Here is a 24923-nt window from a genome sequence, read left to right as displayed (position 1 = left end):
CCCAGCATTTCGCGAGGCTAAGGCAGGGAGATCACTCTAGCCTGGGAGTTCGAGGTTGCAGTCAGCAGCAGTTAATCCACTGCACTCCAGCCTGGGCAACAGACAAAGACCCTGTCTCTAATTTCTTAAAGACTTTTTAAAGAAAGACTTAATGCTTGCTTTGCTGGATTTTGGACTTGCATGGGGCCTGTTATCCATTTCTTCCTTTTGGAATGGGAATGTTTACCAATGCCTGTACCACCGTTGTATATTGGAAGTAAATAACTTGTTTTTAATTTTTATTTTATTATTATTTTTTTTTGAGATGGAGCCTTGTTCTGTCGCCCAGGCTGGAGTGCAGCGGCCCAATCTTGGCTCACTGCAACCTCTGCCTCCCAGATTCAAGCGATTCTCCTGCCTCAGCCTCCCAAGTAGCTGTGATTACAGGCCTGCACCACCAGGCCTGGCTAATTTTTGTATTTTTAGTAGAGAAAGGGTGTCACCATTTTGACCAGGCTGGTCTCAAACTCCTGACCTCAGGTAATCCTCCCGCCTCGGCCTCTGGGATTACAGGCATGAGCCACCGTGCCCAGCCTTTTATTTTATAGGCTCACAACTGTAATGAACTTGCTTTAAGTCTCAGATGAAATTTTGAACTTTGAAGTTTTGACTTGATGGTAAAACAAGTTAAGATTCTTGGGAACTGTTGGGAAGGGATGATCATATTTTGCAACATGAGAAGAACATGAGATTTGTGGGGCCAGGGGCAGAATGCTATAGTTTGGATATCTGACCTATCCAAATCTCATGTTGAAGTTCGATCCTTAGTGTTAAAGGTGGGGCCTAGTAGGAGGTGTTTGGGTCATGAGGATGGATCTCTTATGAATGGCTTGGTGCTGTCCTGGCAGCAATGAGTGAGTCTCACTTTATTAGTTGCCACCAGAGCTGGTTGTTAAAAAGAGTCTGGCACTTCCTCCCCTCTCTCTCACTTTCTCTCTCGCTGTGTGATCTCTGCACAGACTTGCTTTCATTCACTTTCTTCCATGAGTGGAACGGTGTTGGAGGCCCTCACCAGAAGCAGATGCTGGTACCATGCTTCCTGTAAAGCCTGCAGAATACATGGGCCAAAATAAACCTCTTTTCTTTATAAATTAAAAAATAAAAATTCTAAGCCTAACATTAAACTAGAAAAAAAGAAAAACTAAACTATCCATAAGCTGATGGACAAACAAAATGTGGTATATCCATAAAATGGAATATTATTCAGCCCCCAAAAGAATGAAGTACTGTTACAAGCTACAACATGGATGAACCTGGAAAACATTATGTTAAGTGAAAGAATCCAGACACAAAAGGCCACATAGTGTATAATTCCATGTTTACGAAATGTCCAGAGGGCAAATCCACAGCAACAGAAAGTAGATTACTGGTTGCCAAGGCGTGGAGGCAGAGAAAATTGAGACTAAGTTCTTTTTTTTGTCAACAAATGATTTATTACATTTTCAGATTTCCCGTAATTTTCCATTCCTATCCCTCACACATTTCTCTGCAAGGTCACAGTAAAGATATAAACTAATCACATCCATTCAACAAATTAAAAACCTCAAAATTCACAAGTACAATCTTCAAGTCTGTAGAATGCTACCAAGAAATAAAATAAGATGAAGGTAGAAAGATTCACTTTGAAATGCTGTATGCAACTATATAGCAACACATTGGAAAATCTAGAGAAAATGGATAACTTTCTGGAAAAACATAAATGGCCAAAACTAACCCAAGAAGAAATTTAAAATGTTAATAGATCAGTTACAAAGAAGAGAATGTAAAGTGATTTTTTGAATCCATAATTTAAAATGTACTAGGGTTGCAAGAAGGATAATTCCAATGTTATTTAAAGTATCCCAATTTTTTTAAAAAAAGAAAAACTCACCAATTCTTTTCATATAGGCAGTGCAGCATTAATATGAAAACCTGATAAACACAAGTTAAAACAAAACTATAGGCCAGGCGCAGTGGCTCACACTTGTAATCCCAGCACTTTGGGAGGCCAAGGTGGGCGGATCACTTGAGGCCAGGAGTTCTAAAAATCAGCCTGGACAACATGGCAAAGCCTCATCTCTACTAAAAATACAAAAATGTGTGATGTTCCCCTCCCTGTGTCCATGTGTTCTCATTGTTCAACTCCCACTTATGAGTGAGAACATGTGGTGTTTGGTTTTCTGTTCCTGTGTTAGTTTGCTGAGAATGATGGTTTCCATCTTCATCCATGTCCCTGCGAAGGACGTGAACTCATCCTTATAGTATTCCATGGTGTATATGTGCCACATTTTCTTTATCCAGTCTGTCACTGACGGGCATTTGCGTTGGTTCCAAGTCTTTGCTATTGTGAACAGTGCTGCAATAAACATACGTGTGCATGTGCGACTAACGTCTAATAGGTCTGGAGTTTCCCTTTGAGATGATGGCTATTTTCTGGAATTAGATAGTGGTGATAGTTGCACAACATAGTGAAGTGTACATTTGAAAATGGTGAATTTATGTGATAAATAAAAACATGCTATAAAGGGAAAAAAGGATGGAGGGCTCATGTCTTGGAAGAAATTTGGGTCCCTGAAGGAACACCAGAAGCAAGTTTTATTAAAAGAAGTACATAAAAGAGCAACACAATTCTACATCATTTAAGTAATTATCTTGGCGTCTCTTTGGTATAGCAGCTTAGAATTACCATAAGTAATATATCACCCTTACCCAGAATGTGAAACAGTGAGGTTCTGATAGTCTATGTGACATAGTAAGTTCTCATGAAATATTTATAGCATGAGTAAATTATGCCATTTTCACATTCCACCATTAATTTCAAATATTGAGCATTGTCTGATTAAATGCAGTTTATTTTCCCTTTTTTGGTGAACCTGCTATACTAGTCCTGTCCAAAAACCTCCCTTCTTTCACCTTTTTTACTCCTACATGTTATGATTTTTAATTATTCTAGAGAACATAAGCATTGGATTCCTAAAAATTGATTTGGTATTTTTTTCCACTTTCAATTTTCCATTTAACTTGTGTTGCACCTGTCATCACTGAGATTATTGCCACAATGTCCATTGCAAAGAATTTACTCCTGGGTTGAAAAACTCATCTATAAGTCCCTTGTCCTACAGATTCAGTAATATACCTAAATGAAGATATCAAGAGTCATCAGTCTTTAAAATGACTGTGTAGGTGATTTTGCATTCCATGAATTATTCATGAAATTGCCTTTAAAATCCAGTTTATTTGCAATTCCAATCTTAACTTCATGTTCTTCTCCAGAAAGCTTGATTTTCATGCCTATTTCCACCAATAAAAAATTTATATGGGCTCAAGAATAAATTAAGTGTCTCCTGTACTGAAAATTACTCTCAATCTTCCATATCTGAATTCGGGGAACATATTTTCTTTGCACTCCAAAAGCAGATACACTCTGCCACTTGTTTTTAAACAACTGTTTTTACTAGATTTCCATTATATTGGAGGGGATTATGGTAGAAAGGCTAATAATTTTAGCTTTAAAGCCATTGTTTTCTCTTTTCAGTTATAATTTATGTTCCTTTGAGTTTCTCTCATCAGACATTTTAAAAATAAAACAAAATATTCTCCTCTGACTACCTCCACATATTTAATACCTTCAATATTCTAAATAGATTTTATGTCTCTAGCACAGGAGTAATAAAAAGTAAAATATAATCCCCTATTATCAAGGATTTACTTAAAATAAAAGAAGGACAAAAGTGTCAAATACCATATGGTTTAAAATTCTTTAGGGTGAAGAATTTGTGGACTAGAGAATCAAAAAAGTAAAAACAATACACTAGAGTAGTTAAGAACTATTTCTTTGGAACAGAAGAAACTGAAGGAAAAATAAAAATATGCATATTGTCTACATATGCAGTGTGCAAAATCATCAGAAGCCCAGATAGAAAATGGAACTTTATATGGTAGACATTGATGAAAATGTGAAACTATGAAACAGAGCATGAGTTATCCTATTAGTTTTCCATTGTTGTGTAACAAATTCCTACAAACTTAGTAGCTTAAGACAATACGCTTTTATTCTTTCACAGTTTCTGTGTGTCAAAAGTTCACACACAGCTTAACTAAGTCTTCTGTTCAGGAGCTCACAAGGTGTCAGCCAGGCTATATTTTCATCTGGAAACTTGACTGGGGAAAAATCCACTTCCAAGATCATTCACATCATTGGCGGATTTTATTTTTTTGCAGCTACGTGACTGGGGGCCCTGGCTTCTTACTGGTTGTCAGCTGGAGGCTACCTTCAAATAGAAGAGGCCACCCATGGTTTCTAGAGGCTGCCTGCAGTTTCCTGCCATGTGGGCTTCCTCAATATAGATGCTTACCTTGTTAAGCCAGTAAGGAGAATCTCTTGTGCCAATCTACTAAAGCAGAGTGTTAGATAAAGTAATGAAATCACGAGAGTTACATCATATCATCTTTGAATGTAATATAACCTGATCAAGAGAATGACATCCCATCACCTTTTTATTTGCTAGAAACAAGTCACAGAGATTCTACCTGCACCCAAGAAGAGGAAATTATACAACAGTGTGTGACTCACTATAGATCACCTGGGTGTGTGTCCACCAGAGTCTTCCCTGTGACCACCAATGCTTTATATCCTTCTCACATGCAAAATACATTCACCCCATTCCAAAATCCCTAAAGGCTCACTCATTACAATATCAGCTCCAAGTCTAAAATTTTAACACCATGTTAGATTCAGGTGCGGATGAGGCTCCTGGGTATAATCCGTTAAGTACAGCTTCTGAGGCACAATTCCTCTCTTTCTGTATGTGGACCTGTGAAAACAGAAGAGACAGGTTATCTACCCTCAAAACACTGAACATACAATGGTTGGGCAAGCGTATAATAACAGTCATAGACATTCCAATTCAAAATAGAGAAAAATTGAAGTTATAAACCTTCTCTTAGAGAAGTGAGTTAAGGGAGTTTAGAACTTTCCAGATGGGTTACCTTCTGTGACGATTAATTTTATGTCAACTCGACTGGGCTAAGATGCCCAGATAGCTAGTAAAACACTATTGCTAGGTGTAACTGTGAGGGCGTTTCCAGAAAAGATTAACATTTCAATCAGTAGACTGTGTAAAGATTTGTCCTCACCAACGTGAGCAGGCATCATCTAATCCATTGAGGGACTGAATAGAATAAAATGTGGAGGAAGGGCAAATTCACCCTCTCTGCTTGAACTGTGGCATCCATATTCTCCTGCCCTCAGATGTTGAGGCTGTTGGTTCTTGGGCCTTCAGACTCTGGGGCTTACACCAACACCATCCCCTCACCCCCTACCCCATTTTTCAAGCCTTTGGCCTGGGACTGGTAATTATACCATCAACTCTTCTGGTTCTCAGGCCTTCAGACTCAAACTGAATTGTATAACCAGCTTCAGCTTTCCTAGTTCTCCAGCTTGCAGAAAGAAGATGATGGGGACTTCTTGGCTTCCATAATGGTGTGAGCAAATTCCCATAATAAATCCCCTCTTACATATGTCTATATACCCTATTGGTTCTGTGTCTCTGGAGAACACTGACTAATACACCTTCAGAGCATTTCAAAGGCATCGAGCTCTCCCAGAAGACATGAGATTGACTTCCATATCCCTATCTGCCTGGGTCACATTCACTTGCCTAAACAGCTCTAATGTGGGGCTTCCCCCTCTGGTGTCCATGGCCTTCTCCTTGCTCCAATGTGAAGGTGGCCTCTATCTTGGGAACTTGGTACCCTGTTAACAGGACATGATACAGGCTGGGTCTGGGGGTATGATTGGGTTTCAGGGGCCTTTCAATGATGCTTTCCATTCATTGTTCAAAAAAAGTAACCATGTTTCACTGGTAACACAGTAATTGTCACAGAGGTGAAAAGGAACTGAATCCCAGACAAATCCATGATGACACCATCACATCGTTTAGTTGCACTCAGCAGCCAAGAATGGAAATACCCTCACTCACTGGGGACCCTCGCAGATGCATGGGGTGGCCGTGCTTACCCACTGAGAGCAGGTGCCTGTAGTTCTCTAGTGTCACATCCCAGTACAGGCGACTCTGAGCAGGGTCCAAGTGCTGCCACTCCTCCTTGCTGAAGTCCACAGTCACATCCTCAAATGACACTAATACCTGTAACAACACAATCCTGTTTAAGATGATATGGTCAGCACTGATGAGGTAGAAGAGGATACATAGGAAGTTGGTATTTTTCCCTTTTGTTATGGACATGTTTAGATACATGCAAAAGTAGGTAGAATAGCATAATGTACATACACCCAAACACCCACCAGCCTTCTTCAACAATTATGAACATATAGCCAATCTTGTGTTTCAATAAACACCCACTCTGATTATTTTGAAGCAAATCCCAAACATGCTATCATTTCATCTGTAAATGTTTTTAATACAGCACTTGTTTTAACTGTACCATTGTTATACCTAAAAATATTAACAGTAATTCCTTACTATTAATTAATGTCAGTGAGTGTTCAAGTTTCCCTCCTTGTCTCAAAGATGTCTTTTTTTTAAGTTAACTTTTTATTTTGAGATAATTTGGAACTCTGTTATAAGTATCAAGAATAATGTAAGAAACTCCTTGACCTTTACCCCGGTTCTCCAATTGTTTACATTTTGCTTCATTCACATCAAACTCTATTTCTCTCCTTCCCTGCATACATATACATGTGTGTATATATTTATGTGTGGACATAGGCCAGGCATGGTGGCTCACACCTGTAATCCTAGCACTTCTGGAGGCCAAGGTGGGAGGATAGCTTGAACCCAGGGGTTCAAGACCAGCCGGAACAACATATTGAGACCCCATCTCTACAAAAAAACACAAAATTTGACTAGGCATGGTGGTACATGTTTGTGGTCCCAGCTACTTGGGAGGCTAAGGTGGGAGGATTGCTGGGGCCCGGGAAGTTGAGGCTGCAGTGAGGGGTGATCATGCCACTGCACTCCAGCCTCAGTGACAGATAACGACTTTGTCTCAAAAAAATATGTATGGACATTGTGATAGTTAATACGAAGTCAACCAAGTGTCACCAAGTGTCAACTTGATTGGATTGAAGGATGCAAAGTATTGATCCTGGGCATGTCTGTGAGGGTGTTGCCAAAGGAGATAAACATTTGAGTCAGTGGGCTGGGGAAGGCAGACCCACCCTTCATCTAGGTGGGCACCATCTAATCAGCTGCCAGCATGGCTAGCATATAAAGCAAGCAGAAAAACATGAAAAGAACTAGACTGGCCTAGCCTCCCGACCTACATCTTTCTCCTGTGCTGGATGCTTCCTGCTATCGAACATCAGACTCCAAGCTCTTCAGTTTTGGTACTTGGACTGGCTTTCCTTGCTCCTCTGCTTGCAGATGGCCTGTTGCGGGACCTTGTGATCGTGTGAGTTAATACTTAATAAACTCCATATATATGTATATCTTCTGTCCCTCTGGAGATCCCTGACTAATATAAACATATATACACACACATTTTTTTCTGAACCATTTAAGAGTAAGTTGGATACATTGTTCACCTTCATTCCTAAATTCTTTAGCATATATCTTCTAAAAACAAGGACTTTCTCTTAGGTAACCGTAGCATCAAAATTGGGAAACTGAACATTTATTGAATACTATTATCTAATCCACAGTACACATACAGCTTTTGTGAATTGTCCAAAATTATCCTTTATAGATGTATTTTCCCCCAACATAGGATCCAGTCCGGCATCATGCGTTGCGATGCATTTATTTATCAAGTCTCTCCAGTCTCCTTTAATCTGGAATGGTTCTTCAGATTTTCCTTTTCTATTAATCTGAATTTTTTTAAGAGTGCAGACTAGTTATTAGATAGAATTCTCCTCAACCAAGTTGTGTCTGATGTCTCACCGTTATAATACCAGGTCACCCAGTTTGACAGCAATACCACTGAAGTGACATTGTGTCCTCAGTCCAACATATCAGTAGACTGTGATGCCTGTTTGTCTCAAGACAAGTGAGGTTGGCTTAATCACTCAGTTAATGAGGCGTTTGCCGGGTTCTTCTATGGTAAAATCACTATTTTTCCCTTTATAATTCATAATTAATTCATGGGGAAATACTGTGAAACTATGTAAACACCCTGTTCCTCATCCAACTTCTATCTACTAGTTTACCACTTATTGATGATTTTCTAACTCTGTCATTTGTGTTTATTAGTTGATATCCTACTGTAAAGAAGTTTCCCTTCTCCCCAATTTCTTTGTTTTTCACTTATTCATTTGTAAATAGAAGACTCCTGATTATTTTATTAAATCAGTTTAAAATCTTTTAGCATATTTATTTAAAAAATTTTAAATACACAAAGATTTGGCCAGGGGGAGCCACTTCTAGCTGGAATCCTATGTCCTTTTGACATGTTCCCATGATTCCTTGAATACATCCTGACTTTCCAGCACAACAAAATGTTCCAGTTTATCTTGTACTTTCCCTACCCCAGTCTGCAATAAGCCACATCCCCCAGTTAAGAATTTGTTTTTAGTGAGTTTTCATCATGATGTTTAATATAGTATGCCTACTAAATACCTAATATTACATAATACTTTGTAGAAGAAAAATTATAATTGAAAATGTTACAATTCACTGTGTTTATGCATTAAGACCATTATTCTTTACTATAAAATGAGGACTAAACTAAGCCCTCTTAAGCCTTCTAGCTCATTTGAGAACTTCTGGACAGTTGAGTGCCAGATGTCGTGCTGGGAACTGAGAGAAATAGATTACATATACTCCTGGCCTTCTAGAAACCATTACACATGCCGCCGGGCGCGGTGGCTCATGCCTGTAATCCCAGCACTTTGGGAGGCCGAGGCCGGCAGATCACTTGAGGTCAGGAGTACGAGATCAGCATGGCCAAAATGGCAAAACCTGTCTCTGCTAAAAATACAAAAATTAGCTGGGCATTGTGGTGGGCATCTGTAATCCCAGCCACCTGGAAGGCTGAGGCTGGAGAATCAGTGAAACCTGGGAGGTAGAGGTTGCAGTGAGTTGAGATCATGCTACTGCACTCCAGACTGGGCGACAGAGCGATACTCCATCTCAAAAAAAAAAAAAAAAAAAAAAAAAGTTGACCAAGATGATTAAAAAAAAAAAAAGATCCAAGGCTTAACTACATGTAGAAAACATGGAAAGCACAAAAGAGAGAAAGATAAATTATTCATGGGGAAGTAAGTTTGCCCACCAGTGTTGAGGAAGCTTAACATGGAAAGTGAGACATGTGAAGCAAAGTGCAAGAGTGTGGAGGTAAAAGAAAAAAGTGATGTCATGGAAATGCAAATAGCTCTATGCAAAAGGACAGGAGTCTATGTCACATGTTAGGGAAGCAAAATAAGTTTAAAAATCTAAGGACAGACTGGGCACGGTGGCTCAGGCCTGTAGTTCTAGCACTTGGGGAGGCCAAGGTAGGTGAATCACGTGAGGTCAGGAGATTGAGATCAGCCTGGCCAACGTGGCGAAAACCCGTCTCTACCAAAAATACAAAAATTAGCCAGGCGTGGTAGTACATGCCTGTAATCCCAGCTACTTGGGAGGCTTAGGCATGAGAATCAGGAGGCTGGAAACCCAGGAGGTGGAGGTTGCAGTGAGCCCAGATCGTGCCACACACTCCAGCCTGGGCGACAGAGTGAGGGGATTGTAGTCCATGATTGTGGACTACGATCATGGGAAAAGCATGGATCTTTTACTTGAACTAATGGATCACCACTAAGGGATTCTATATGCAGGAAAGAAATATAAACTAATTTTTGTACCTTGAAAGAATAAATTCCACATTACAATTGTATTTTGTATTTCGAGATAACATATTAAAAATAGAGACTTTTTTTGAGGAACTGACCACAAGCAGGGCCATCGTACAGAGTTTTAAGTCCAGACTGAAAACACATATTCTATGATCCAATATTCCTTTAATTTTGAACCATTTAAGGCATAAGAAGTGTCAAAAGGCTCCAGAGGAATATAAAAACGTAGGATAGTTTGTACCTAGATAAAACAAGGTAATTAGTGAGGTGTGCACATGAAGAACCCAATGGGCTGAATTCTGCACTGGCCCTATGCCTTTGACTGCTTTGGAAGACAGCTCTAAATCAGTGTGTATCAGAATCACTCAGAGGGCTTGTGAGCACAGAGACTGCCGAGCCCCACACACAAAGTTAGATATTCAGTAGGTCTGGCATAGGGTCCAAGAATTTGCATCTCTAACAATACCTCAGATGCTGTTGCTGGTGGGCCAGGGAACGCACTGGAAGAACCACTGTTCCAGGAGATGGCCATGGCGGACTCTATTGTGCATTTATCATTAGGCTGACCATCTGTCCAGTTTACACCTGCTGTTCCAGCATAATTATTAATGATGCCCTTTTCAGTTTCCAAAATTTCTGAATTTGGATGATAAAGTATAAGGTCACCTCACCTATGATCCAAAATCAGATCAAAAAGGGGTTTGATTACTGAGCACAGTGGCTCACGCCTGTAATCCCAGCACTTTGGGGTGCCGAGGCCAGTGGATCACTTGAGGTCAGAAGTTCGAGACCAGCCTAGCCAACATGGTGAAACCCCATCTACACACACACACACACACACACACAAATTAGCCGGGTGTGGTGGTGCATGCCTGTAATCCCAGCTACTCAGGAGGCTGAGGCTGGAGAATTGCTTGAGCCCAGGAGGCAGAGTTTGCAGTGAGCTGAAATAGCGCCACTGTACTCCAGCCTGGGTGACAGAGCGACACTCTGTCTCAAATAAATAAATAAACAGTACAAAAATTAGCCGGACATGGTGGCACGTGCCTGTAATCCCAGCTACTGAGGAGGCTGAGGCTGGAGAATCACTTGAGCCCAGGAGGCAGAGTTTGCAGTGAGCCAAGATCGCGCCACTGCACTACAGCCTGGACGACAGAGCGGGACTCTGTCTCAAAAATAAAGGGAATAGGAGATGGTTTACATTCAATTATCAGGAAATCTTTACTCTGGAAAAATTTTTCTTTACCCTTGTAGTCATTTCTCCTTGTGGCCAAGGTAAATCCTGCAAATAACTGCATTTTCTTTCCAGCTATGTCTGATAGGAAACTCATAAGGAAACTTGCAGCTTAATTTTAGTTACTCTGCAGAACCATAGGGCCCAAACGCCTACAGCCCAAATCAATTCTGGTCCTGACTTCGTCCATTCTTTCTATATTTTCTCTGATCTAATTTTTATGGAGCTATACTTGTACATTTTACTACAGGCATTCTTAAAAGCCCACAGAAGCTGCTGAACCACAACAGGTGCAACAAACAAATACATGAATTAACAATAACTCATGAGAAATGTGGTTATTTCCTGCCTTTCTTGGGAAGGGACATATAGGTCTGTGAAGTCAAGGTTGTAGAGCTCAGATTAAGCAGACTGGAAATCACACTTCAGCTGGACAAGGGGCTGCACCCCATGGAGTGACAGAGAATGCCAATGCCATGCCTCTGTGATCACAAGCCGCATATGTGTGACTGATATGATCATGTGGCACTTGGAAAAAGGCAGATTTCTCATTGGGACTAAGTGTGCAATTGTCCCCTCCCAATTCATTTATTATTTATTTATTTGAGACACAGTTTCACTCTATCGCCCAAGCTGGAGCGCAGTGGCCTGGCTCACTGCAACCTCCCCCTCCCAGGTTGCAGTGATTCTTGTGCTTCAGCCTCTGGAACAGCTGGGATTACAGGTGCATGCCACCATCCCGGATAATTTTTGTATTTTTATTTATTTATTTTTGAGACAGAGTCTTGCTCTGTCACCCAGGCTGGAGCACAGTGGCACGATCTCGGCTCACTGCAACCTCTGCCTCCCCAGTGCCAGTGATCCTAGTGTCAGCCTCCGAAGCAACTGGGATTATAGGTGCATGCCACCATCCCCGGATAACTTTTGTATTGTAATTTATTTATTTATTGAGACAAGAGTCTCATTCTGTTGCCTAGGCTGGAGTGCAGTGGTGCAACCTGGGCTCACTGCAACATCCACCTCCCAGGTTCCAGAGATTCTCCAGCCTCAGCCTTCTGAGTAGTTGGGATTACAGGTGTGTGCCACCACACCCAGCTAATTTTTGTGTTTTTAGTAGAGACACAATTTCACCATGTTGACCAGACTGGTCTGCAACTCCTGACCTCAAGTGATCCACCTGCCTCCGCCTCCCAAAGTGCTGAGATTACAGGCGTGAGCCACCATGCCCAGCCCATGTATTATTCACACCTGTCCTTACACCCTGACCCAAGAGTACAATTTCTAAAACTATATCTGTAGAAAATAATTATGTATGTGCACAAAGATTTAAACGTAGGAATTTTGCCATGGTGATGTTCATTAATAGTTAAAACCCAAACCAACTTTCATAAATATTTATTAACAGCATATTGGTTATATAAATTATGATATATTCAGAGATACGCTATTATGCAGCTGTTAAAACTGTTTAGAAAAATATATGCTGCCATGGAAAAATATTTAAGTTAAAATGCAACATAAAAAGCAAGGTAACCGAACAACATGGTTCCAGTTTTCATTTAAACTGAAAGTGCATATATGAATATACTGATCACTCACAAACATAAGCACCAAAGCACATATCCAAAAAAAATATGGAAGCAAATAAATCAAATTGTTGATAGAATTTATATTTAGGAGATGGCAGAGTTAGAGGTCATTTTTACTTTCTTCTTTGTATTTATCCATAGTGCATAACTTAATATTTGGAATATAATTATTTGTATAATAAAACTAAAACAACAGAGTTTTGGAATATATTCAGAAATAGAATGGGCCTACTGACCACATGACCCTGAGCCCCTGAGATGATGAATCCTTCCAGAACCGACAGCATCCACAGGCAGGTCTGAAAGGAGGGAGCTGCTGGCCAGGGCCTGGCTCGCTCATCTTGCTCCCCAACTTACAGATTCTTAACAAGAACTCTGAACTCAATGGGAACTCAGGGGGAAACTTGATCTCAGCTGTGGTGTGGTGAGGGTGGAAGACACAGTCAGGAGAACTGGCTCCAGCCTAGTGCTGTCACTGCCAACCTGAGAGGCCTGGGCGAGTCACATGGCTTCTGGGGCCATTTTATTCATCTTTGAAGGGAGAAGGGAGAGCCAGAAGGGCCCCAGAGACTGTGGTGGCCTTACTACCCTGCCAGTCTCTAAGTTCTAAAGAAAAAATGATTTTTCTGTACCTAAATAAGGGTAGAGGAGAAATCGGCACATCCCCAGAGGACTGGGATGGGGGTGCGGGGGAGGAAGGGAGTGCCCGTGGGAATCAGCTGACGTCTGTAAAGAATCAATGCAGAGGGAAGGATCTATGCTGGGGTGAGGGACAGCATCTCCCTGGCTATGGCTGCTGGCTGCTCCCACCTGGACCTGCCCCCCAGACACCATGCAGGGAGCTGCCTCCCCCTCTCCCCTAAGCCATGGGGGTGAACACTTCACATCCCTCCTCTCTTCCATCTCAACTTCACAGGAGATTCTGATGTACAGTAAAAGGTGATCACTAAATCACTGATCCTCCTCTGCAAAGCTGCTAAAAATAGTTAATCACCACAGGAACCCTTGCAATGACCAAATTTTGTTACAGTCTTTTTTTAAATCTCTCTCTGTTTTGCAGATAAAGGTTACAGTCTTATAGTTCAAAGATGAGGAAAGATTCTTAAATCCTTCCATGCAGAAACAAGTTTTATACAAGGGAGAGGAATGAGACCAGCAGCAGATGCCTCATTGACAAAAATTGAATTCAGTTGTCATTTAACATCTACAGACCATGTATTAGTTATCTATTGCTGTATTACAAATGACCACAAACTTGATGGCCTTAAAAACACACACATCACATGGTTTCTGTAGGTTAGGAATCTGGGTATGGCTTAGCTGGGACCTTTGTTTCAGAGTCTCTCATAGGGTCACAATCAAGGTGTCAGCCAGGGGTTGTGGCCTCATCTGAAAACTCAACTAGGGAAAGACTTATTTTCAAGCTCACTTATGTGGTTGTTCACAGGATTCTTTCCCTTTTGGGATGTTGAGACGTACTGAAAGCCTCAGTTTCTCACTGACTGATAGTTGGAGGCCATCCTTAGTCTCTTGCTACATGGGCCTTCCCATCATGGCATGTTGCCTTGCGAAAATCAACAAGGGAAAGAGCCTGTCATCAAGACAGATGCTACGATTCTCTCTTTTTTTTTTTTTTTTTTAATTTTCTTTTACTTTGTAGCATCCTCTCAATGTTAAGGTATTTTATTGGTTAGAAGCAAGTTACCCAAATAGAGGGAATTATACAAGTTGATGAATACCAGGAGGCAGAGATCACCGGGGGTTATCACAGAAGCTACTTCCCATAGACCAAGCTTGTCCAACCTGCGGCCCACAGGCCATACATAGCCCAGGACAATGAATGAAGCCCAGCACAAATTGATAAACTTTCTTAAAAATATTTTGAGATTTTTTTTTATTTTTGTTTTTGTTTTGCTGATCAGTTATCATTAGTATTATTGTATTTTATGTGTGGCCCAAGACAATTTTTCTTCTTCCAGTGTGACCCAGGAAACCCAAAAAATTGGACAACCCTACCATAGGCCATGGAGAGATAAGAACTCCAATCCTGTACCCCATCCCAAGAAAACATTCCTCGGTCAGGGCAAAAGAATGACAGTTTCAGACATGAAATAATTCGAAGAGTGTTCCACCAATTTATTCAGTTTAAAGAAAACACTCAGGGATGTATTCTAAATAAATGAATATGAAATCGTAAGAGAGATCTCAAAATAAGAGAGCAAATCAATGGTTTACAATTACTGTCATGGTAAAATACGCACACCCTGAGCACACACTCATACAGTTAAAGTTATTTTATAATAGATGAAGTCACTGGGGATTTTGAATTAAAACGTTAAGTTAGGGCCGGGCGCGGTGGCTCAAGCCTGTAATCCCAGGGCCGGGCGCCGTGGCTCAAGCCTGTAATCCCAGCACTTTGGGAGGCCGAGCCGGGTGGATCACGAGGTCAAGAGATCGAGACCATCCTGGTCAACATGGTGAAACCCCGTCTCTACTAAAAATACAAAAAATTAGCGGGCATGGTGGCGCGTGCCTGTAATCCCAGCTACTCAGGAGGCTGAGGCAGGAGAATTGCCTGAACCCAGGAGGCGGAGGTTGCGGTGAGCCGACATCGCGCCATTGCACCCCAGCCTGGGTAACATGAGCGAAACTCCGTCTCAAAAAAAAAAAAAACAAAAAACAAAAACAAAAACAAAAAAACGTTAAGTGAGATTTCTTGAAGCAAGATTAACTCAATCTATAAGAAAAATATAGTCTTAGCTGAGTGTGGTGGCTCATGCCTGTAATCTCAACACTTTGGGAGATGGAGGCAGATGGGTCGCCTGAGATCGGCAGTTTGAGACCAGCCTGGCCAGCATGGTGAAACCCTGTCTCTACTAAAAATACAAAAATTAGCTGGGTGTGGTGGCAGCCACCTGTAATCCCAGCTACTCAGGAAGCTGAGGCAGGAGAATCACTTGAACCCAGGAGGCAGAGGTTGCAGTGAGCCGAGATCACACCATTGCACTCCAGCCTGGGCAACAGAGTGAGACTCTGTCTCAAAAAAAAAAAGAAAAGAAAAGAAAAAAGAAAAGAAAAAGAAAAAAAGAAAAATATTGTCCTTAAATACACAGCTTAGATATTTCTAGAAAAATCAGAAAGCAATACTATTCATCTTTTTCTACAAAATAAGGCCCAGTTATATTCTGATCAAATAGTAAAGGAAATAAATCATGCCTGTTAGATTAGGAAAAGTATCTAATTGGACAATTAGTAAAAATAAAACTTTCCAAACTAATGAGGAAAACAGGAGGGACAAAAATGAATGGAAACTGGAAGGGCACAGCGGCTCACACCTGTAATCCCAGAACTGTGGGAGGCCAAGGCAGCCGGATCACTAGAGGTTAGGAGTTCGAGACCCGCCTGGCCAATTTGGCCAAACGCCATCTCTACTAAAAATACAAAAATTAGCCAGGCGTGGTGGCACATGCCTGTAAACCCAGCTACTCAGCAGGCTGAGGCAGGGAATTGCTTGAACCCAGGAGGTAGAGGTTGCAGTGAACCGAGATGGGGTTACTACACTCCAGCCTGTGTGACAGAGTAGGACTCTGTCTCAAAAGAAGAAAAGAAAAGAAAAAGAAATACATAATGACATGTGTGAAATTGTCTAAGATATATACTTTAGGATTCATCTCCCCCCAAAAAACACAGAACCACAGGAGAAATTTGTTTTAAAATATTACAATAGTTGTATTTTACCTTTTGATAATATAACAGCTGAAGTAGACAGAAAGACAAAAAATAAATCATCCCACTAGATTGAAAAGTCCCCACCAAGTCCTAATATCTAACAGAAAATGTAGTTTCTTCTCTTACATCCATGAAAGTTTTACAAAATTGTGTCACGTACCCAGGCCACAGAGAAAATATTGAATAACATTTACAAATTCATATTCTACAGGCCAAATTCTCTGACCATAATAAAAACATAATTACATAAAAATAAAGAAAAAATAACTAAACTACTTTAATCAATAAGCACCTAAGAAGCTTTCTTCAATGCCGAGGATCAAAATGAGAAGTCAATTCTGCAGTTTCACCTTCCATACCAGAGGGGTTGAGACATAGCTACATGTAGAGGGAAGTGTATAGTCTCAAATACTTTACAACTAAAAAAAAAAAAAAAGACTGGAAGCCCAAAAATAATCGAGTTAGGAACATGACTTAAGAAATTAGAAAAAGAACAACAAAATTAAACAAAAACATAAAATAAAAACACAAAACAAAAAGTCAAGTAGTGATAAATAATACAAACAAAAGTTTAAATAAATAAAATAAATAGAAAATTAGGATGTATATAACAAATAAAAAGCTGCTCTGGGAAATCTGATCAAATTGGAAAGAAAGAAACACAATATTAGTAATGAAAAAGGAAATATTGCACCAGACAAGTAGTAATGTAAAGTAGTTATAGTGGAGTATGAGGTATAAAGTCTAGAGCAACACACTTAAACATTTAGCACTATATGAGCTCCTGGGAGGATAGTAATTATAAAGACTGATTGAAAAAAGTCATAAGGGCTGGGCACGGTGGCTCACGCCTGTAAACCCAGCACTTTGGGAGGCCGAGGCAGGCGGATCACCTGAGGTCAGGAGTTTGAGACCAGCCTGGCCAACATGGTGAAACCCCATCTCTACTAAGAATACAAAAAATAGCCAGTCATGGTGGTATGCACCTGTAATCCCAGCTACTCGGGAAGCTAAGGCAGAAGAATCGCTTGAACCCTGGAGGCAGAGGCTACAGTGAGCCGAGATTGGGCCACTGCACTCCAGCCTGGGCAACAATGTGAGACTCCATCTCAACAACAACAAAAAAATCATAAGGAATCAATGAGCACAGGAAAAAACTGGGAAAGGTAGTTCAGGTCTGTCATCGGAGACATACCAGCACCCACAAGCAACACTGCTGGATGCACCTCCAATGGCACAGAAGGCCTGGCTGGGAGCTGGCAAAGGCAGATGTGGCAGAAGTCACCTTCTGGCAAACCTACAGGTGTGAAATAGGTGTGACAGGACAGGAACTCAATGGATAGGACAGGCTGGAAAGGACACGACACACTCAGAGCAGGGTGGTGGGAGGAGGGGCCTGGAAATGAAAGGCAGGACAGACTAGGGTTGGACTGAGAGGTGCGAAGGCTGACAGAGCAGGGACCTCATGGGATGGTCAGGAATGGGACAAGATGGGTGAGGGTGGGGGCATGATGGCCATGACAGGCAGGGCCTGTAACTCACCAACTATTGGAGGTTTGGAATTGGGTTTGCAGCCAGTCAGGTTTAGGACACGTCATGAGATATCCAGATCCTTGTTCTTCCTAAGTTGATGAAGAAAACTCTAGACAGTGGAGGTAACAGCAGGGCAGATCCCTTGGCCTCACCCAGGTTCAGGGAAGAAAGGGACAGGGATGGAGTAATGGATAGGAATGGGGAATTTTTAGACAACCTCCCCACCACCACCACCAAGGAGGGATAGACAGAGAAACCGGAGACCAAGTGGTGGACAGAGAAGCACAGAGAGAAACTCCAAGATGCCCTAAGAGAAAGGTGGATGGAGCATCAGGTGTGGGGGGAGGGATTCGTGAGGTGTCATCTTTACACAGAATGTAGGATACAGGACCTAGGTCCACCAGGGCTTAGCTGTCCACCCTGGAATGCAGGTCACTGGTAAACAGGTTGTGCTGGATCATCTGGTGCAGCATCAGAGCCAGCAGCCCTACCTGGCTCGTCATAGATGCGCAACCTTCTGCTCCTGCTCAAACAGCTGTTTCAGCTTGTTCAACTGTGGGAGCTGAGTATGAGAGAGAGAGAGTCCAGGATCCTACCTCATCCCCAAGTCCCCTCAGCATAGTACCTACCGCCCGCATGCACTCCAGGTCCACTTCAGCACGCCTCAGCTTCTCCCAGCTATAGTGGAGGTTGCACGGGTGTTTGGGGAGGCCACAGAAATTACTGGTGAACTCAAAGACATTGTGCACTAGGGGACTACCGCCTACCTCATCCTTTGACACCTATGGTGGAGTATAAACGAGGATGACCTGTGGAGGAGGGTAGCCCTGGGGAATGATCGGGCACAGGAGAACAATGGGGGATGGAGGAGAGGGATGAGGAGTGATCAAGCAGGGGGAAGAGAGGAATTCAGAGAAGAGAGGACAAATAGCAGGTGAGCAGGCATAGGGGATAGAGGAATGAGATTGACTAAGCAGGGATGGAGGAATGCAGGTGATCAGGCAGAAAGAACAGAAGCACAGAAAGAAATCCAACAGAAGGAAGGAAGGCGGGAGGGCAGGTGGGCCAGGGAGAGCTGTAGAGCTGGAGGGCTGGAAAGCAGTCCGGCAGGAGGAGGGAAGGGTTGAGGGCAGTCTGAGGAAGAGAAATAGATGAGTGGGGCCTGTTGAGGCAGAGGAGAGGTGAGTGCTGAGGCAGAGAAGAGGAGGGTGGAGGGAGAGAATGGGGAGCAGTCAAATAGGTAGGAAGAAAGGATGTAGGTGACAGGCAGAAAATAGAATCGGGGACAGTGAAGCAGGGAGAATGATCAGAATGGAAGAAAGTCAGAAAGTGAGGAAGAGAAGTTGAGGGGGACACACAAGGGCGAGGGGAGAAGAGCCGGTTGGCCAGGTAGGGGGTGGGGAAGGAAGGGAAGAACAGAATGGGGCTGGGGGGTGCTTATGCAGTGAGGAGGGGCAGGACCACCCGGGAAGGTGGTTGGACAAGGAGGGCCTGAATACAGACAGCCAGGTAGAGAGAAAAGGAAGAACAGAGGGTGAGAGGCAGCGAGGAGCATGGAACGTGGGGTGGTTGGGAAGGGAAGAGGGGACACACAGGGGTTGCTGAGGAGATGCGGAGGGCAGTCAGGGAGGGAGGATGGGAGGAACGAAGGTTGATGAGGTAAGAAAGGGTCTCACCTTGGGGTCCTGAGAGTGCTCAGGACACAGCACCTGGAGGCGCTTACAGTACCTCTTACTCTTTGGATTATAGGCATCACAGAAGAGCTATGTTCCCTGGAGGGAGGTGGAAAAGTGAGGTGCTGAGAGTCGGGAGATGGGAGGTCCCACCCCGGAACTCTACCTGCACCTTGTCCCAGACCCTGCCCATACCATGCCTCTAACTACACCCACTTCTGCCTCTGAACACACCCACATCCTGCCCGTGACCTTGCTTAACCTTGCTTCTGACCATGTCCACATAATGCCTTCGACCCTTACTAGCCCCCACACTCACCCTTCAATGCAAGTAGGGCACAGGGACCCAGCGGACAACTGACACTCATACTGGGGAAGAAAGGTCACAAATGGGAGGAGCTGTGGACATATGCTGCCTGTCCTCCAATGATAAAGCTCCAAACACCAGGTCTGTTGTCCCCTGTAAACCCTAGGCTCCCATCTGCACAGCCAGTGTCCCCCTCACCACTGGTTAATGCCCTGACCTTGGCTCTCATATTGGGCATGGGGGAAGAGCGCACCCAGGGGAAGCCATGGATGTGTGTTGCAGTCCTCCTATAACAAATATCCAGGAGCCAAACCTGCCCCCATCACGTGGACCCCACCCATGTGCCACCCTACCCAGCCAAAAACACCCTTGTCCCGTCTGACTCCCAGCCAATGTTCCAACTTTGGCAAAGCAGTGCTCCATGTGGCACAAGGTGACATGCTTAGAGATGGGCCACCCGCAGGAGACACAAAAGATCTGCAGGTCTTTCCTCCCCTTTTCACCTTTGTTGCTCTGCACAGGGCAATGGAGGGACCAGGGAAGCAGTACAGGATGGCAGGGGACAGGACAAGAGGCCATGTATCTTTATACTCCACCTCACCAATGCCCTCTCACCTAGTAATCCACTCACACAGTGTGCTGCTTGCCACACAGAATGATGGCCTCAGGTTCATGGAAATGGCACTCCATGTCCTTCAGGCGAGTATAGGTGTTTTGCTGCTCATGGTGGATGCGCTCCAGCATTTTCTTGCCATGCTCATTGGCAAAGCAGGGGCTCCTTTGCCACTGCTGGATGCACTGGGGCAGGATGTTATTGATGTGGCTGGAAGGAGAGAGAGAGCAAGAAATGAAATGGTTAGATGGGGCATCAGAGGAATAAGAAAGAGATGAGTTACCGAATAGTGACTCTATAGGGTACTGAGTGGTGGATGAGTGCATGTTGGTGAATGGGTGCTTGAACAGTGGATGGGTGGGTAGATGGGTGGATGAGCAGGTTGGTGGACGTAATGTGGATGGGTGGTTCAGTGAGTGGGTGACTATGACGCTGGATGGATGGGTGTCTGGGTGGAATTACAGATGGCATAGATCATGCCTTACTTTCCCTTTATCCCTTAACCTCCAGGTGCACTCACTCACCTGCCAGCTTCATGCCATAGTCATCCAAACATTACTTGGAGCCTGGCCGGGTGGGATACACACAGCTGGGTCCCAGGCACTGCCATGGTGAGGCTGGGTCCTTGACATACTCCAGATGCTTCCACTTGTCTGTGTGCCCTTTTCTACGTCTGCTACCTCTCCTGCTTCAGGACAAGAGTGGTCAGGGCAGCCGGGCACTGTGGCTCATACCTGTAATCCCAGCACTTTGGGAGGCCAAGATGCGTAGATCACTTGAGGTAAGGGGTTCATGACCAGCCTGGTCAACATGGTGAAACCCTGTCTCTACTAAAAATACAAAAAATTAGCCGGGCATGGTGGTGGGCGCCTGTAATCCCAGGTACTTGGGAGGCTGAGGCAGGAGAATTGCTTGAACCCGGGAGGCGGAGGTTGCGGTGAGCCGAGATGGCGCCACTGCACTCCAGCACTCCAGCCCTCCAGCCTGGGCAACAAGAGCAAAATTCCATCTCCAGAAAAAAAAAAAAAAAAAAAAAAGTGGCTAGGGCAGTAAGGTCGATGTATGTCAGCCACCAACTCCTGCACCCCTGCCCTGCATTCCACCCCCAACCTCTGCCTTCATGTCCCCCATTCAATTCGTCACCTTCTGCTCTACCTTCTTCAAACTCTTCATGTGCTTCACATTCACTGCCTGCTTCTGCCCTGTGGGATCCATGAGTTGGAGCTTGATGTCACTCACTCAGGGCTGCCGATCAGGAAATACTGCCATGCTCCACAAACTGGTTTCTCAAAGTGGTCTTTGGATACTCCTGCCTTCTGTCATCTCACTACTGAACCTCACTGCCCTCCTTGTCTCCATCCTTCCAACCCAGGGCCCTGCCACACACTCACCAGGCTTTGATTGCCAAAAATCCCCTCTGCAAGTGTCCTGGTACAAGTTACAGTCTCAAGGCAGGTCCTCTTCAGACAACAGCCGGGGTGTGGCTGTTGCCCAGATGCCTCCTTTACTGCCAGTGGCACCACTGTCATCTTGTACTTCTAGGCTTGCCTGGACTTCTGCGGTTGAGGCAGCTGTCAAGTGGCCAGTGGCCAGTGGGACCACAGCAAGGTCTCTGGGGGTGTTTCAGGCAAGATCTGAGGGCAGACCCTTAGCATCAGCTGAGCTCCCTGTCTACCCTGTGTCCTGAACTCACCAGGGACCAGGGATTACTAGTAGGATTCCCATGCTGGTGGGAAGAGGGCTGTTGGTCAGCGCTAAGCCGGTAGGGACAGGCTCACCCTGCCGCAACACTCCTGGCTTCACCCTCAGGCCAACTTAGCCTGGGGCAACTGCACCTGCTGGACACACTAGGCCCTGCCTGCCTGGGAATGAATGGTACCACCTGGTCCTGCGTGCCCACCTTATCCAGACACACCTGGCTGGTCCGCCTGGACACATCTGCCCCTACCTTGCCTACATCCATGCATAAGGCCCTGCCTATCCGCCCGGAAAAACTGGGTGCCACCCCTTCAGACTTGCTCTGCTCGGCCTGGCTCACCCCTCCCTCCAAGATACACAGGCTACCCTGCTTACCTGGGTACACGATGGACCCAGCCAAGTACCTCTGCCTGCCCAAACACACTTGGCCCCGCCCCTCAGGCAAGTTCAGTCTGCCTCACTGCCTGGCCTCATCCGCTAGTCTCCCCAGGCCCCACCTACTCACTCCTGCGCGCCAGGGGCAAGAGTGAATGGGCGAACGAAGGGTGGATGGATGGGCAGATGGATTGAGGGACGATCGAACGGCGGATGGATGGGCGGACAGGTTGAGGGACGCTCACACACCTTACCCTTTGTGCCCTGTGGGCCTCACACCTGGCGTCCAGGCACACCTAGCCCCGCCCCTTGCCAGGCTCCGCCCCCTTCCCAGACTGTCGCATCACCACAAGCCCCTCCGCATTCTGGGACAGAGATGACGCGGCCTCAAGTCACACCCGGCTGAAAGACGTTGAGATGCCAAGCCCTGCCCTCCCTCCCCACCTGCACAGGCCATATCAGACCCTGCCGGCCATGACCCACCCACCCACCTAGCAAAATTTCTCACTCTTTATTCTGAAAAGTACTCCTACCGGTGCCCAATATCGCCACATAAAATGTATAAATAGACAAATATACTTTTGCGGCCGGGGAGATGGAGACCAACCTGAAGCAACATCGCCAGACCTCATCTCTAGAAAAAAATTTTTTTAAAGGCTGGGCAAGGTGGCTCACGCCTGTAATCCCAGCAATTCGTGAGGCCAAGGCGGGCGGATCACAAGGTCAGGAGCTCGAGACCATCATGGCCAACATGGTGAAACCCTGTCTCTACTAAAATACAAAAAATTAGCCAGGCGTTGTGGTTCGCACCTGTAGTCTCAGCTACTCGGGAGGCTGAGGCAGGAAAATAGCTTGAACCAGGGAGACAGAGGTTGTAGTGAGCCGAGATCACGACACTGCACTCTAGCCTGGGCGACAGAGCAAGACTCTGTCTCAAAAAAAATAAAAATAAAAATAAAAAATATATTAGCCAGGTGTGATGGCGTGCGCCTGTGGTCCCAGCTACTTAGGAAGCCGAGGCAGGAGGATCGCTTGCGACTGGGAAGTAGGAGGCTGCAGTGAGACGAGATAGCGTCACTGCACTCCAGGCGAGATCGCACCACTGCCCTCCAGCCTGGGCGACAGAGCGAGACTCCATTTCAAAATGTATACATGTGCCGGGCGCGGTGGCTCACGCCTGTAATCCCAGCACTTTGGGAGGCCGAGGCGGGTGGATCACAAGGTCAAGAGATCGAGACCATCCTGGTCAACGTCGTGAAACCCCGTCTCTACTAAAAATACAAAAAATCAGCTGGGCGTGGTGGCGCGTGCCTGTAATCCCAGCTACTCAGGAGGCTGAGGCAGGAGAATTGCCTGAACCCAGGAGGCGGAGGTTGCGGTGAGCCGAGATCGCGCCATTGCACTCCAGCCTGGGTAACAAGAGTGAAACTCCGTCTCAAAAAAATACAAATTAAAAATAAAATATATACATATATATGTACACGTTCCTGTGTGCATTATATATATGCACGCATGCAAACAAATCACTACTCTCGGCAATTAAGGGAGCAAGAACACACACAGGAAGAATAGGCATCTTGAACAAGACAGTATCAGTTGGAGAACTCATACTATTTTCAAGCTAGAGACGCAATATTAATGAAAAAATGACATTGAACTTAGTCTTAAAAGGATCTAAACACATTCCGATGAATAAGCACCACACAGCACACAGATAAGTTGCATTAGAAATCAATAAAAGGCTTAGCTATGTTCATTGGAAAGACATGTCTAACTAACTCTTGGTAAAAAGAAATTAGAAAACACTTAACTGTCACGAAAACAATAATACTCAACTTGTTGTCTTGGATGGAATTTTAACCCAAGAATATGAGAAAATAAGAAAAATGGAAATAAATTACCGATCAGAGGATCTGACTGGGAGCATTCGACTCAACTTACAGCAAGTCCCTATGGTAACTCCAAAAACTCCATTATCAACCCCCAAATTCCCTTCGATGACCCTACTTCCACCCTCCAATCACAAAACGCACAATCTCTCATCAAAGTACTTGCAAAATACCTCAGCGTTGCTAAATGCTGAACCACGGAGCCTCGTGGGAGGTGCAGCCAAAAGCTGCCAAAGAGACGCTTCCGGCTTCCGGAAGCTCGCTTGTACTGCCAGTTTCTAAATGTGTCCAAGTCAACAGGCTTGCTCAATACCTGGACGGAGCTGCTGTACCACCCAAGTTCAAGAGCATAGTTACAGAGAAACAATATATTATATGTGCACAGTTCCCACATTTTGTTTTGGCTTAGTTTTATTTTTTTTTCTTTTCTTTTAGGTGCAGGAGTCCATGTGCAAGTTTGTTATATGGGTAAAGT

This window comes from Sapajus apella, unplaced genomic scaffold (genome assembly GCF_009761245.1).
Source record: "Sapajus apella isolate SASKATOON/1434 unplaced genomic scaffold, GSC_monkey_1.0 scaffold103, whole genome shotgun sequence".
Lineage (NCBI taxonomy): Eukaryota > Metazoa > Chordata > Mammalia > Primates > Cebidae > Sapajus > Sapajus apella.
This window is presented reverse-complemented; position numbering follows the sequence as displayed.